Source organism: Pelmatolapia mariae, linkage group LG15 (genome assembly GCF_036321145.2).
Source record: "Pelmatolapia mariae isolate MD_Pm_ZW linkage group LG15, Pm_UMD_F_2, whole genome shotgun sequence".
NCBI classification, from domain to species: Eukaryota; Metazoa; Chordata; class Actinopteri; order Cichliformes; family Cichlidae; genus Pelmatolapia; species Pelmatolapia mariae.
The window spans coordinates 40,094,689-40,108,951 of NC_086240.1; the positions used below are offsets into that span (position 1 = coordinate 40,094,689).

The following is a 14,263-nucleotide window of genomic DNA, read 5'->3' on the forward strand; positions in this document are numbered from 1 at the left end:
TGTTAGGCAGATGATGTTATGAGTATATCATATTAAACTGGATTTATTTATAGCAGAGAGAGAAATTACTGGTCCTAATACTAGTACTAAGTACTATTGGGAATATAGTGTGCAAATATGGAACAGCACTTATATTTATAGACTTCATAGCATTTCATTTTAAATGGTAAAGCCTCCTCTTGACCAAGACGCAAGGAAGTAAACTGGCAAAGCCCTGTCTCTGTGCTGCTCTGAAACTCCTCTCATCAACTTACAGCTCCACAAAGATTACAGTGTTGTTCATTGACAAAAATACCACATGTCATGTAGTGGAGGCTGACGGCTCTCCCTGTATGTATACTTTGGGCTATGGTAGCCTTTAAATTTATAGTTTTGGAATACCATTATCAGAGTCCAAAACTTACACAGTTTGAGGCATGAGTGCATTTTTCCTGTTTTGTTTTGCTCATATGTTAGTCACAACCTAAAATATGAGCCTATATCATTTCATAAGGTCCGTCACGTAGCGTAACCTCACTCCACCACTTGCCTCTTCACATTCTGCGACATAAAACACTGCAGTGTGTGAAAGCACGCACAGGAGCATCTGACTTGCAGTGAAAGTGGCAGTTACAGCCATTAGGTCACGTCCTCCTCCGGAAACAGGTGTGTAAAGCCTGCACATGACCTGAACACTGCAATGGGCCCCTTGTTGGGGTCAGGTCAGGAGCCCCTAACATACTGGCCTCCCTCCATCTCCAAGCCCAGCAGGGCCACAGGTCACTTCTAAAGCTATGTACTGTCATTGTAATGCTGTGCACCACCTCCACACAGCCTGGAGACTGAGAGACCTTTTAGAGTGTTCTGCTCTGTTGCAGAGTAATTCCAACCCAGAGATTTGCCTCTCTCATTTTACACCATTTTAATTCCCACTCAGCATTTGAAGTTGTGACAGGCAGACTGGTTGGCTTGCAACACCCACTTGATGATTGATTCCCCATTAATGGTTAACTGCTCTGTTAGCAAAAAGCTTTAATGCACGGCTGATAAGCTCCACTGCTGAAGATGTTAAGCAGTCTAATGTTGTTAGAGCACACTGCAGGGATGTCACGCACCATGACCTGTTCGTGTCAGATTTTCATCTGGTTTTTTTCTCTTCTTTTTCGTGATTTCTATCACAGAAACTAAATCCTCAAAATGCAAATTCAGACAAAAGGCACAATTTGGAATATCAGACAAAATTCTTTCCATGTAGAAGATTTTTTCAGTCTCTGCATGTGTGCAGTCAAGATAAAGATGCAGCATGTTTGGTCAGACAAGGAGTGTTCAGGATATCTACAGAGAGCAGAGAGGCTCAGTGCAACCAAGCTTTCCTCATCCTGATCCAGACGACACTGGTTATTTGAATCAACATGAGAAAGCAACCAAAAAAGTGCAGTTCACCTTGTATGCCTTTAACTTATTGACATGTAATTATATTCCACTGTGGGTTTGTGGTAAAATCTAGAACAAATGCAGACTCACCATTTTCATTAATGACGTCTAATTGCAGAGATGGTTGCAAACAATCTATGTGGCATTTTTAAATACATACTAAATATTTAAAATACAGTGAAAGGTTCCCACTGTCACTCTACACTGCAGCAAGAAACAGAAACTCCTATTTCTCCTGTTTATTTGTATCATATGTTCGTAAAGTCTGGAGACAAATGTACCATCCTGACTTTTAATCAAGAAAACATATTAGAGGGGAACAGAAATGCCAAAACACACCTAATAGTCCCACCTGTGTCAGCTGTTTATTCAGTCTATACTGGAAAGAATAACAAAACATATCAACACTCCTTGTCCTCAGCATCATGCTAAAGACATCTGTTTCAATCATGTTCATGCCTAAAATGTATCTTTAGGTGCTCCTGCGGATGCTGAATACAAGTCTCTCAGTTGTATTCAGCCATGGTCATTTTCACAGCTTTCTCACAGGTCATCTGTGGCCAAAAAACTGCTCTTTTCTCTTACAGTTTTCTTCTTTGAAATTTCCACGATGAGCATGAAGAGAAATAATCTTAAAGGGAATTTTAGTCTTGCAGAAAGTTTTTCACAAAACTCAATCTCTGAAATATCTTATAGTCTGGTTTTCAGAGTAAGGTGATCATTTGGTGATCAAACAGGTGATCAAACTGTGAATGATAACACATCTACAGAAAGACTCGGAGCTTCCAATATAAACGTTGCTATCATATAAAAGATTTAAGACTACTGGGAAAGTGTAAAATCCAGCTGTATTAGCAAAGTTATCAGTCAAGAAGCCAATTTTCCTTTTGGCTTTCAGCAGGGCAAACATCAAACAGGAGGATTATACCAGGCACTGTCATTTGCTTCGTATTCATATTTAGCTCCTGATCAGAGAATTATAAAATGTTTATGGTTGACAAGTTATCGGCCGTGAATTTGATACCTCTGAGTCCTTGAAGTGTTTTTTTACTTACTCATAGACCGAGTCGTTTCTCTATCCACTATAGTCACCTACTTAGACCAACCATGATCAGACAAAGGCTCGTTTACACCTGGGAATTGTGAAGTTCTGTGATCCATGCAGATGTAGTGCAAGCTATTGGTCAGTCTTCCCAAAGTAATCATCAGCATAGAAAATTTAAAAATACAATCTGAACTGCTGCATGACACAAAAACTAACTGTGAGATGCTTCTTAATTCAAAACATGATCTTTCCTGACTGTAACCAAGTAAGAAATGAAAGTAAAAGTAGAAAGAAGAACTAAAACAAAAAATCCAAACACAGAGGTCCCAAAGTCTCCTGGATGAGAAGTCTGTGATTTATACTACCACGAACACTGCAACCTTTAAATGTGCAACTTGCATATCTTTAAAATGGGATATGTAGAGCCTATGAGGAAGCCTATACAAGTGGCTGATGTTGTTGCCAGCATTTACACCTGTGCAGGTTGGGCTAATGCAAATGTTTAGTAACATTTTCAGGGTATAGTTTGTGGATGATGGCTGTCAATGTGTTCATCTTGTGTCAAAATGGCATCCTTAGTTCTGCTGTTCAAAAATAGGACTAAGGTCCTGCTCACATGTTTACCACACTTTGCTGTATGTTTTGCATGAATTGATTGAATGTCAATTCAGGTTTTTAGAAATGCTGGTAGGCAGAGAATCTGGTGCAAAGATATCTGCTCTACTAGAGTTCTCCTTCATCTCACTGAATTCTGTATGTTTGTGCACATTTTGTCATCATTTTGACTGGTTTAACTTTATCCCTTTTGTGTTCATGCAGATCCTTCTGCAACGGCACTTGGCTTTCCACGCCTCACCAGTCAAAAGTAATTTAATTACCAGGTCTTACAATGCTAAGTTGGAGATTTCTGACATTTTCAGAGCAACCGTCCCTAAGATGCTGATGATGACACTGATGCTCCATGATTATCCCTGCTTGAGTCATGGTGTAACAATCCCTGCAGGTCAAAGGCTCAGTTTTATAAACTTGCTGGGTGTGTAGCAGCAGTGCAGCTATCATTCATCTTTCATAATGTGTCATTTATCACTGCTAATCCAGCTCAGACAGCTCTCTTCCTCTCTCCCTCTGTCTCGCTCTCTCTGCCGTCTTAATGCCTTTTTAAATGGCCAAAACGATGGTGGACTTGCACACAGGAAATGGAGAGTGCTAGAGCAGGAACAGGACTATAAAGAAACTAATTAGCCATATCACGTCCTGAGGCTGCAACATGGACTCTTGGTTGGTGATGTCATCCTGGGTTCAATGTACCATGAGGTCAAATTTGTCCCTGAGCAAAAATATTTAACCCAACCCAACCTACCCTGCACAGTACAGGGAAGTCCCAAAATAAGCACCAAATCCCATGCAGGCACCAACTAATCAGCTAAGGCTTTGTTTGATGGTTAATGGCATTTTCAGTTGACCTGGAAGCAGCTGAAAGTAAAAGCCAATCAACATTACGGCACAACACCATGAAAGTGGCAGTACATGAATAAGAAGCCTACTCCCGGACTTTACCATTGTTGTATGTCATTAAATGTCATATAATGAGCTGCTAAAAGCTACTTGAGTGCAGTTTCCTGCTTTAGCCTTGGTATATGAAGATGATAGACTACTGCCAATAAGAAGACCTAAATTACTTGAAATAATTAGAGATGTGGTTAGTCACTCAGAGTAATGACCTTCATGGTTAAATCCAAGCACGAGCCATTGAAAGCATGCAGTATAAATGAAGACAGATTCAGAGAGACAGATGTGAGAACACAAACTAAATCCAGCTGAGGATAATTAGACCAAATCCAAATGCAGCCGAACAAACTCAAACAGAAAGAGAACAGCAGCACTGACGGAGGCATGATGATCCAGCGATTACAGTTTTTCCACAATAGATAAGAAACATTTCTTGACACCCTCAACAAATAGACGCACTGCCAAAGTCCCGTCCAAGGTCTTCACAAATCCCTGTTGGCTAATTATGCTCCTGCCTCTCCTCGTCCTCTGTCAGACTGAACCCAGGTTCATCCAAACAATGTATTCATGTGTTCGTTCTACAGAATGCAGACCAAACAGTCTCTACATACAAATACAAACATTTCTCCAGAAAGAGAGAGACCTATAATATAGTAAGATTACATCGTGTGTCACAGTACAGTACAGGCTGACAGTGAATGTAGTAAATGTTGTGCTATATTGTGTATTGACACATATTTTAATCCTAGATATTCTCTGAGCTGCACTCTGTGTACTTTCTCTATGTTCACTTGTGCACTGGAGAACTGGCCGATGCTGTTAATTGATTAAAGTTTGATATATGTTCTTCTACCTCAATAACTGTCTTCTGACAGTTCATCAGAGTACTGCTGCTGGTAGCTGAAAATGCAGCATCTAGTTTTGATGAAAATTCTGTCTTCAAACCACCGAATACATATGAGAGAGTTTTGGCTTCTTCCCTCTACTTAACTTGTAGCACGGTGGTAAAAATGCAGAGCAGAGAAATGATGCAGAAATGTAAAAACTGCAGTTCCTCTAATGGAAAGTTAAGATTGAGTCTAAAATGAAGAAGGTTAAAATGTTCAACTTTAAAGCATAAATAAACATGTTCAGAGCCTGGTGCAAAATCAGCCTTGATCTCTGTAGGGGACGCCACTTTAGCTCAGCGGGTGAGCAACCACAGGCCACATGGCCCGAGTGAAACGGGACGGGTTTGAATCTGCGTGTCTTCCCCTCTCTCTCTCCCTAGGGTCCTGTCCATCTTCTCTGCTGTACTATCAAACGAAGGCAAAAATGCAAAACAAATAATCTTTAAAAAAAAGTTGTGTGGATGCTTTGATTTACTGTTATGGACTAATATTATAATATATGTATTTTGTATTGCTGTCCCTCGTTCTCCCTGCTTGTAGATATATGTGTATGTAGGTGTGTGTGTGGGTGTGGCCTTGGCAGGTGATTGGCCACACCTGAAGACCGTGACACACCTGCAGCTGATCAGGCCTCGTCGGAGGAGCTACTTGAGAGTGTGGTGGAGCTCTCTCCAACGCTGGATCATTGCGTGAGACTTCACGTCAGTCTTAGCTCAGTTAAAGTCTGTGAGTGTATGCCTACTGGAATACAGTGTCTTGACGGCTGCCTCTGTTATTTCCCCTCAGGAGGAGCGTGGAACATCCGAGGACAGCAGGCACGGGGTGTGTGTGGACACACGAGAGTGGAGAACACGGAGCACGGACTTTTTGAGAAGGCACGACACGGTAGTCTTGGGAAACACGGGGGTTTATTGTTGTTTAGTACCATACACTGTAAATAAACGCACTGTTCGCACACAGAGCACCGCGCCTGGGTCCTCCTTCCCTACACCCCCACGGTCTGCCAGCCAGACCGTGACAGAAATCTGTATCCATTCACCGTCTTCTAGGCTTCACCTTTGACATTATGAGTCACTGAACTGGATGTTTCAACCATAGTGATGGTAAATCTGGCTTTCAGAACATTTTTGTCGACACATTTCCGGCATGTTGCAGAGCCCGCTCTGTAGTCAAGACGGACACAGCCATACAACATCATGCCACCAGACTACAGTGGTTAAGTTCATCTTTTATATACAGTTTATGCACCTGCTTCATTTTTAGTGCCTGGGAGAACTTGAGCATCTCTGCTCCTCGTTATGACCTGGATGTCCTCAAACTTCATTTTAAGTGAACAACCCTGTGCTATATTTCATGAAGTCTAAATTCCATTGTTTGGCTGTCTTGCAATTACATGTGGCAATTTCTCCCGATTATGCTGCTCCCAGAGAATCTGCTGAGATTGGGTTGCACTCTCTGCTCCTCTTTTCATTCCATGGAGAAAAACATGGTTTAGTCACTAAAATTTCAGCTGAGAATTACTCTCTTGGTTTTACATCCTACCGGTTATAATTACTCTTCATTTTATCATTAGCAACAATCCATATTCCACAGTTTGCCTGGGTCTGGGACATGGGCGAAGCAGTCCATGTGGAGTTTCCCAGACCTTGTCCTCGGCCACTGCCTCTAGGTCTTCTGAGGGGACACGGAGGCCAGCTGAGAGACAAAATTTCTACAGATCCTTGGTCAAGAGGATTTCCTCGCAGCAGGACATGTCAGAGCTGCTTCCACCTAGAAGCATCCGAGTGAGATGTCTGAAACTCTCTCTCTATAGTTTCCTGACACGTTGGTGGAGAGCTCTGTCATTTGACAGGGGGAGGAATAGAGCCACTACTCCTTATTATTAGTAACCAGTGTGACCAAATTTTGTATTCATTGTAACCAGTGACATCTGTGCTCAACTTATGCCATCTCTGGTTACCATTATGCATCATGGTGCAAAAATGTGCTTTAGTGGGAATGTGTTTAGAATTTTGGAAAAAGAATAAATGAGATTTGCAAATTGCGTGTGTGGAACCTGTTTAAGGTTTTGCCAAGGGAGTGATTGATTAAATGAATGTCTCCAGGCCACTGAGCATTTGGTTCAGAGAATACGAATTAGAGTTTCAGCATTTCAGAAAATCTCTAAAAGTTCTGCACATGGCCATTTATAGCGAGGCACATAAATATAAATTCTGCCAGAGCACAAAGAGAACTCTAGCACTGTTATATCTACACAACCCACCTTTACTGTCAAAGTGCCCTTAGGCAGGGCATCTCAGAGGGAAAAAACGACTTCACAGAGATTGGTTATTACAGACGGAGAGCGAGCAGCAGAAGACAGGAAAACAGTAGGAAAGGAAATCTAGCACTTTAAAAGACACTGATGTTGATTCAGTGCCTATCAGTGCAACCAGCAGTACCACTCGGGGCCATAACAAGTGCAGGAAGCCTGTTTGGAGTGATGTGCATTTGCTCCTCCTGAGTGTCACAATCAAGCAAAAGAGAAAAGTATATGATGTTTTGTGCGGGAAGGAATACAACTCCCACGCGTGAGAAGTACCTCTTCCTCTCCGTCTGCATTGTACTGGCTTCAGCTCCTGCTGTCTTCACCGTCTCCCTCCCTTCATCCCCTTAAGCTCTCTCTGTCGGTTCGCTTCATGACTAATGCTGCACTCTCATTACCCAGAGTCCTGCTGTCGACTCGCCTGCATCTTCATCCTCTCCCTCTCTCATTGCTAGCGTTCTCAGTTATTGCTTTTGCTGTTTTGTATTTCCATTCTTTCTTGAGCTGTCACTCTCTCAGAGACTGACACTCACACACAGACTGAGATGCTGAGAGCAGCATCACATTTTTTTTCAAAAAAGACAAACCCACTGTTTGAAAACAAAAAAATGGAGCCTGGAATGAAAGTAGGTCTCATTATGATATATTCTTCCACTTTGAGAGGACAGAGTCATGAGCAGTTGTGAAATATTGAGATGGATATGCAGCCTTCTGAAGCACATTGATACCATTAACTCAGATTTATGTAGCCCACTAAAAGCTCTTAAATTTGACTACTGACAAAATGTATTGTTCAGTCAAACAGCTGAACAATGTCGCTGAGATCTTAGATTCTTTTATAGACCGCCGTAAATGGAACAGACAGTGTTCAGGAGACTTAATTAAAACAAAGACAAACTGAATTATTTTAAGGAAAAGATCGGGATTGGAATTAAACCCTGTGTGTTTGTATTTGGTCCTTTTGATGTGATCCTAACCTCATGCACAAAAAACTATTTTTTAAAAAAGTTTTGATGCAAGTGAAGATTATTAGAATTAGAGATTGAAACTTTGAAATGTAAACTGACATCATAATCGCAGGCTGAACAAATGGTGTCTCTTGGAAATAGCTGTAAGTATTTGGTATTCTTGGAAAGTCATTTAAGAAAACAAAAACGAACAAAGCTGTCAACACCGGGTATCTCTGTGGATGTGACAGCGATGCCACTGGACAAGCTTTCTGTTATTTTCACAGCCTGACTTTATGAGGATATGATCTGTCTGATTGTAAATGTTGACACTTGAGCCCATACAATATGGAAAATGAGAGAAAATTATAGGGTGCATAAATAAATGGTTTCCCCGAGTGGGTTTGTAGTGCCCAATTAATTTGAATCAGTGTTGTTGTTTTTTTCATTTTGCATATATTTTGCATTTTAAATACAGTACTCAGCAAAGCACAATTATGTCAATAAAACAAAAAAAGTCATAATTGTGTGTGTAGTCATAATTAAACCTGTTAGAAATGACTGTATCATAGACAGAAGTAGCCCAAAGCAAAGCTATAACTACATAAGCAAACACAGTGACACAATCATTGCATATACATTCAAAATCATAGATACAGCCAGTTTCAATCAGCCACAGCTGCAGTCAGTCCTCCTATAGGTTTGCATCATGCTGCAATGATTGCTGCGAAGCTGCAGCCACAACCAGTGGCAGACTCCTACATAACACATAACACTAGAAGTTACCACAGCTCAGGCTTTTTCTTTAGGGATGCAAAAATATTACCAATAAAACTGCCAACGTGACCCTTCAGCGGGTTTGGGGTTTTCAGTTGATGATATTTACCAAATCCAGAGTTTTTGCAGAAGATGTTAGTACGAACCAATTATGTATCCAATCCATCTAAACCAGGGGTCTCAAACTCAAATGAGCCGCGGGCCACTTCTGGCACCGTCATCTCATTGGAGGGCCACTTTAGTGTCCAAGTAGTACAAAAAAACATGCACGAAAACACCCACTAATATTTCCTAAAATGTAGTGTTTTGTTTGTTTTATTTAATTCCAAATATTGTGTAACAAGACAAAATTGCAAACATGAACGCATTTTTTTACTATCTGAAGCCTTTCAGCATTGCAATGAAATGTATTTGACGTGCAGAAGACAGTCACTCAGCAGTATAGTACAGTATAGTAGAGTAGTTTCATTGAACTACCAAATAAACAGCTCTTTCTGGCCAGACACGTGGCAGCACTTTTGCTACAATTTTGTTTGTATTTAACAAAATAAAAATGCAGACATAAGCGTACACTTTAGTTTTCGACTGCAAGTGAAAATAGTTTTCTTTCCAAATAAATCTCTCACTGAACTAACACAGCCCTCAACATGTTTGCACTCTCTTGTTACCGCGGCTCTGAACCGTGGTAAGGAGACCTCTGGCTAATACGTCGGGTTCGTGTCGGGCTCGTAGCCGGGAACTAGCTTTACTGTCTATGTCAACTTTGCTAGCGAGAGACAGAGAGAGGCGTTGAAAGGCTGCTCCAGCAGAACTTTATTGTTTCGGAGGAAAACACGGTGTACAGTCAAGTCTTAATAGCTTACTGGGCTCGTCAGGCACTCTTCTTGGCTGCAGTGGTTATTATTATATTTACATGCTTCCAGCTCCCGTTTCTGCTCCGTGACAGCTCGGACTTTTCGACTTTACTTTTTCTCCCTCCCTCACACTCACTCACACACAGCGGGAGGGGCGGTCCCACACGTTCTCCCTGCAGCACGGACTACACCGCCCATGAGGCTACAGTCTTAAAGGGCCATGCTTGTAACACTCTGCCGTCGTATTAAATCATTTTTCGTATAATAAGTTTTTAAAAATATTTCTTCACATCAATATTCGGGCCGCAAGTAGAGGTGACGTGGGCCGCAAATGGCCCGCGGGCCGCGAGTTTGAGACCCCTGATCTAAACAATAATGCACTTTTGTCAAAACCACTTAGTTACACAAGGTGTCTTTTGGCAGCGGTGCATGAATCAAGATCAGGCTCTTCCTGCTTTGCTGAGGTTGGAATATGTTCACTCTGGGTTTGTGTGAGAATACTGGCTGTGCAGGTGCTCACTAAGAGGCAGAGTTGGCAATAGTACAGTCATTCTGTACTTGAGTAGAAGTACAAATACTACTGTTGAAAAATACTCGAGTAAAAAGTTGAAGTACTGTTTCAACTTGTTTACTCAAGTAAAAGTAGAAAAGTACCAGCTCTGAAATGTACTGAAACTAAGAAAGTAAAAGGAGCTCTTTGGAGGAACCGTGTGCTGTATTAACACAAGGATAAAATAATATTAGTAGATGGGAACAAACTTTAGTCTAACTTTTTTTCTAATTATAAGAACAAGAAGGAAAAATAAAACATGCATTTCTATGTTCTGTTGTCTACGTTGTACAGCTTGACTTTGCCTCTAAACAAGAATATTTGTCCAGTCAAGGGTTAAAGTGGGGTTCAGCAGCTGGGGGGACCCTAAAATTGGTCGTAGTGGAAAAGAATCACAACGCACAATAATTTCTATTGAGAGCTCCAGTAGATTTTCTTAGTGTGCCAGCTGTGATCAGCTGACCTGCTGCTCTCTGTGGATGTACACACCTGAATTCAACCAGATGTGAGCAGATGTTTCATTTCCATGTTTCAGTATACTGTGTATGCTGCCTTTACATTAGACACTTTAAAGTTGGTATGAAGGTAAAATTCAGTCAATGAATCTCAGCATCATCAGCAAAAATCATATGAATCTCTCCTACTCTTGATGTAAGCTAAATGTGACCATGAAACCACGGCCACTGTGCACCAGTCACAGACTGGTCTTTACTTTTTCCATCACAATGCAGCAAACTAACCTGTTTATCCTGCACTAAACTGCAGAGGAGTTTAATGCAACCCTTAAATAACACAATTAGTCTACCTCAGTTTGATTTGCACACACTGTGATATGCACAGAACCAATATCTGATTTTAAAACATGAGGACTTACATGCAAGCTCTACATTTCCAGTTCATCAAACACCACTGAGCAGTCTTTACCTTTAAATATAACCTCTCTTCTCCCTCTCCTGTCTTTCTTATCTTTCTCCATCTCAGAGTGAAGTTAGCTCTCTTTCTTTTCTCTCGCTGTGAACTACAGCAGCTGGACCTTTAGCTAGCAACACACAGTTTGTGTGTTTGCTGATGTTTGTTGAGCTGACATTTGAAATGATCTGCCGCTTTTAAAAAAGTCCCTTTACGTGGGCTCCTCTGCAGTAGGGCTAACTAGATCCTGAAATAACGCAACCCTGCACACCTGCAGTTGTTCCGGTGTTTGTTTGTTTGTTTGTTAGTTTTTATAAATCCCTGCTGTTTTGATTTTCATATTTACCATCACCCTGACAAGTTTTGGCTCCACAACTAATTTTTGTTTGAGAATACAGAATAAGGAATTTGAAAAAGGCCAGCATGCCTGGGAAAACTGCCCATGGGGTGAGTTTTTTCCTAATCATAATAATAATTCAATATTGACAGACCACTTTTTAAAACACAATAAACAAAGAGACTGTAAATGGAAAACAATTACTGTATAGCAATAAATAAGTAAAACCACAAACCTACATAACACTTCAACAGGAAGCATTTGAGAAAGCAAACAAAAACATTTTTTTTTGCTGACACTCACAATATGGCTGCGCAGTACATTTAGATTTTCCAACCAGCCACTGTTAGTCCAACAATCAGCAATGTGTGTGTGGCTCCAAGTGATGTAAGACACACCACAGCATCTAAATGAATAAACAGCTGTTACCGTATCCTCCTGAGACCCAGCCTGTTCATTTATGTCCTCTGCAGTGGACACTTATCGTAGAGGATAAGTTAATAAATGACCAGATACACAAACTAGTAAAAGCTGGTCAACCTTCCTGCTTGTTATTTTATTTCTGGGAAATGGAGACTTTCACACCTAGTTCAGCTATGGTATAAATTTCATGTCCTGGGACACTTCCTTTACAAGATCTTAGGAAACCTGACTTCTGAGCCCGCACTTCGAGGCCGTGGTCACTGAGATTCAAACTCATTCAAGATTTGTAGTAGACACACCTGTGGTGTCAAGATGAAAATTCACATCACCTTGTTCATAAGTTATCACATAAGCAAGATCTTCAGAAAACTTGACGCCTGACCTCTGACCTTGTATCAATTTCAGGATCTTAAGTACCTGCCTTCCCGAGTTGTCACATTCACAAAATTTTCAGAAAACCTGATCTCTGACTTTGACCTTGAGGCCAAGCTCACTGAAATTCAACCCCGTCCTAGATTTTAAGTAGAAGAACCCATAATATGAATGTGAAATTCCCACGTCACGTTGATCTAGCCTCGCTGACAGTGGGACGACAACACCCCATCGGCTGAGTGGGTTAAAGGCATTGTGTTTACCAAGATTATTATTTCTGAAATGACAGAAAGCAGACGTCTAAATGAAGTCATGCAAAAAATAATGTATGATGGAAGCCAATGCAAAAGACTCACAGATGACAAATGACAACTGCTCAACCTTATTGGTCACCCCATCAAAAGTTCAGAAAAAAATATTACTAAAAATACAAATCATTTTATTAAATTTCTGAGCAGGTGAGCAGTAACCAATCCCAAAGTCCCACACTTTAATAGAAATGGATGCAATGTGCCGACCATGGCAACAAATGCCCTTTACAGGTTAACTGAGTGGCAAACCGCTACACTGCAAAGTAAAGCAACAAAAATCATCCAAAAATAATAATTCTCCCCCTACAAGAACAGTCAGCCAGCAGCAATGTGTTTACCTAAAAAAACACCATTTACAAACTCAGCAGGAGACAGCGTTACAGTGTTTGTTATGTCAGATATAATCTTCATGGCCTGACTGCGACTGAATAAATTATATTACAGTTATCATCTTTGCCACTGTATAGCTAACTCATGGTTTATTACTATGCATGTGACAATTCTGCAAAATATATGGTTCGGTTCAACGGCTCCATCATGCCTGTAAAATATGAGAAGATGGAAGCACAACACAGTATAATCAATACATGTTTCTGTTATGGATATATTTCAGATTTAGCAACTTCACTGGTGTTTCTTTTCTGCGATTGGGGTCCTTTACATGTAGCATTTTTTTAGAAAATAGTTACATTTTTCAACATCTACTGGCATCTCCACTCTGATAATATGGTTGGACATACATGTACATGATTTGAAAATAAAACCTATTAAACATCAGTCTGCTAACAGTGATTATCAGCCAGGCCCATCACTCTTCTTTAACAAGACCCTGAGTGGTTTTAGAGAGAAAAGTCCTGTTTGTTTGCTGCAACAGGCTCCAGAGCCTCAGGCTGTGTTTACTGCTGACAATATCTACATAGCAGAATAAGTATAATGGGTTCCTGAGTGATTTGGAAAAGGCTGCCAGAGAGACAGCCCTTTTTTGTGCGTGGTTGTTTGTCTATCAATTAGAGTGTCGATTAAATAAATGTGTTTGGGCTCCATCTTGCCGCTGGCAAAGAACAGAGCTGTCTAGAGACACACCTACAGGAGGTTCCCAGCCAAAATCACTTTCAACACATTCCCGCTCAATAAACACGATCACACAGAGATACTGGGCCTTGTTTGGGACTTACAAATCCAACAGCCAAACCACAGACTGACATTTTGTTCCATGAAATAGGGAGCTTAGCTGAAAATCTGCTATAGCACAGCCACTGGAGCAACGATGGGTTTAGCTGCAATGCAATTACAGACAAAACAAACATTTCAAATGACTGATTGAACTCAGAATAAGACACAAACAGAAAAATAGATAAATAACAGACAGTGCTTCAGCAGACTCCTATGTGAACTACTACTAATGTGGAATGCCAACAAAATCAAAGCAAAATTAGTAACCAGTGAGTCATTGATATGTCACTATATTAAAGACAATTAAAGGAAATGTGAAACACTGCAATTTGTCATTGAGTTTGGAGAACTCCTCCATATGAGGGTCAGTGGAAACTCTGAGACTCTTTCCAAATGTAAATTCCACCACTTGTTATAAATGCCAAACACAAAATAAAGATGAACAAAC

At 40.7% G+C, this 14,263-nt stretch overlaps 1 protein-coding gene across 4 annotated transcripts in view; it reads right to left on the bottom strand.

Annotated features, from left to right (window-relative positions):
• Window positions 1-14,263, bottom strand: part of ptprfa (protein tyrosine phosphatase receptor type Fa) — a 334,388-nt gene that overhangs the window by 183,580 nt on the left and 136,545 nt on the right. The gene's annotated exons all lie outside the window — the stretch shown is intronic.